Source organism: Apis dorsata, unplaced genomic scaffold (assembly GCF_000469605.1).
Source record: "Apis dorsata unplaced genomic scaffold, Apis dorsata 1.3 scaffold_61, whole genome shotgun sequence".
Lineage (NCBI taxonomy): Eukaryota > Metazoa > Arthropoda > Insecta > Hymenoptera > Apidae > Apis > Apis dorsata.
In genome coordinates, this window is record NW_006263361.1 from 151631 (window position 1) to 154267 (window position 2637).

Here is a 2637-nt window from a genome sequence, read left to right on the forward strand (position 1 = left end):
TCCCTCCAACTCCACCGCGCGCAACGTGTGTATACGTGTGTATACGGTATTTGCACGTACACGCTTTCATCTCTCGATACAAAGCAAATCTCTCCTTCGTTGATTTATCCTCGAAAGGACGGTAATTAGAGACACTTCTGTTCCTACGACCGATGCCCGCGTGGTTATTATTAAACCGCGTATCGGTCGATGAAAATCGTTTCTATCGAGTCCTTCCCCTTTGCCATTCCAACGATCCGTATCGGTCGGTGCTTCGTTATTCCCGCATTTAATTAACTTACAACGAATATACAAGTCAAATCGACCTCTTAAAAAAAAAAAAAGAAAAAAACATCTCCGCTTAGAAATCTCTTTATTCCTCCATCCCGATCGAATCCGCACTCGACTCGTGGGAACATATTCCGTACCGATACGATTGGCGCTTTGATCATCGTCTTAATCGGCTTGAAACGCGAACCCCCGCGCTCCTCGCTGCCCGAGAATTTCGCTCGAGTAGCAGTTAAACTGTGCGGCAGCGTAAATGGTTCGATGATAGGCGGCCGCGGAGTGGGGCAGCGAGTGCGGGTTGCGTTTGATGGCGGGTGCAAATACGGGTTTCGGCTTGTGCGAGTTCCTCGGGTTCGGGATACGGGTGCGATGACGGTCGAGTGTGACTGACAGGAGTGGGGTGGATCGTCACCGGCGGGGAAGGCGAGAGCAGCGACGCAGGGATGGAAATCCGCCGAGTGGTGGGGATACGGGGACGNGAGTGGGGCGGCTAGAGGGGTAAACGGTGGAAGAAGTGGGGATTTATCACTTTCGGTGGCGTGCCGCGGTCGCACGCGGTACTCGGTAGTTTACAACTGGCCGCCGAACGGGCGGTTTCGTGCCTATCTCGTCGTATCCTCTTGTGACTCTATCGTTCGTCGTTCACGGTGTTCACGAAGAACCCGCGATGACTCGTTTCGAGATAGAATAGAAACGACCCGTTAGTTAACCCGTTTATTATATATTCGATTATAACGAATTACGCGCAAACTCGTTCCGATTTTCCATGGCGAGTCGAATGATAAACAGTGAACGTTGTTCTGTGCAGCTGGTGTAGTGGTGTCACGTGACGGAGGGAATCTGGAGAATCGTTCTCGGCACAAGGTATCCGTGGAAACTGGCTCGAGCTTCGAACTCTGTTAGGTAAGTTTTCGAAAAGAAAGAAACTCCGATCAATTATTGGCAACTTACTTTCTACGATGATTTTTTTGACTTTTCGAATGGATGGCGTGTTTTTCTTCGTCTTTGTCTTTTCTTTTCTTTTCTTTCCTCTCTTTTACACGCAAATATCATCGCTAATTGCAGTGATAAAAACGAAAAACGTGAAAGAGGAATTTGCGATGCGGTGTGTAATTCAAATTTCACAAGTTCCATTCGGCCAGGCTGGTTCGAGCGCGATCACACGTTCAATTTAACAGGGGCTTCCGGTGAAAACCGCATTTGCCCTTTCCACAGTGGTGCGATTAACGTGCGCGCGCGCGCGCGCGCGTGCTTGTTCCCGCTCAATCCGCGTCGTTTGAAAATTGTTATAAAATTCCGCGTAATCCGCTTTGCACGCGAAAGATGGTAAATGAAAAAAAATGGTTGGAAGACAAATGGAAGGTGAAAATTACGCGCTATCCCGATATTGCGAGTTCGTACTCGACGAATAAATCTGTCGTCGCATTTTTTTTTTTTCTTTTTCTCTTCGCGTCTCAGCGTGACACGTAAGTTCAGTCGGTGACTCGATTCGAATGTCTTCGTCCCTTATTAGCAACGAAGGCAACGCGTTCGTATGGTTGCCGTTAGCGATACCGATTCCTTAGAAGCGAGCTAATCCGCATCCCGTCAAATGCTGGCGTTCACGTGTACCCGTTAATTTTTTGGTGAAGTGGCGCTCGGTTACAGCGGGGCGCGGGGACGGGGGGGAATTTTTTTCAATCAACGTTCGGAATTACCGTGCGAAACTCGACGTTTCATCGCGCTCATAACACAATACCGCCGTTATTACGAATGGGACATCGGTCGTTCGCTTTAATTGACTTTGATACGCCGCACGCCCGATGTTTATCTCCCTCGTGCGAGCTGCTATGTAGACAAAAAAAGAAAAAAAAAAAAAAAATTCATTCATGAAAGTACTATTCACGATTTATCCTGTAAACAACTGATCTTTGAATCAAAGTTAACCGTGTTACATGCATATACGTTTATCTACGCTGCGATTAAATTGATACGATTTTCACGATGATCTAATTTATCCCGCTCCCCTCTTAAACTCGTCAAAACTCACCCATCCGCTGTATCATCCTCCGTCCATTTTTCTCTCTTACCACGATTCGTCGCGACCGGATATCTAAGGGGCTGTCCGTTGCCCGTCCCAACCGGGCCGAGAGAAACGCGAGGGCTGTCCGTTTGAATTTCAATAATTGGCGCCAGTTTTAGTAGCGGCGGCGGTCTCGTTAGTCGCCCTCCCGTACGGAGTGACTTAATTATTTCGTTTGAAGTCCGCGGAGAGACGAAAGAGGAAGACGAGAGGGAGGCGGGAGGCGGGAGCCTTCGTTGAGACGAAGACGGCAGAGAGGCAGAGAGGAGGGCGTTTGGACGATCCGCGCGGGGCGGACGATCGTCTGG

The 2637-nt window shown here is 48.9% G+C and overlaps 1 protein-coding gene across 6 annotated transcripts in view; it reads left to right on the forward strand.

Moving 5' to 3' along the window:
- Positions 1–2637, forward strand: part of LOC102679772 (LIM domain only protein 3-like) — a 78544-nt gene that overhangs the window by 56497 nt on the left and 19410 nt on the right. For 3 of the 6 annotated variants that reach the window (XM_006609842.2, XM_006609841.2, XM_006609840.2), the window contains exon 2: positions 1076–1170. The exons of 1 other annotated variant lie outside the window; for it this stretch is intronic. The gene's annotated coding sequence lies outside the window, so the exon portion shown is untranslated. Of the gene's footprint in view, positions 1–823; positions 1171–2637 lie in introns of those variants that run through there. 2 more of the 6 variants (XM_031515296.1, XM_031515298.1) reach the window with 2 other exon arrangements.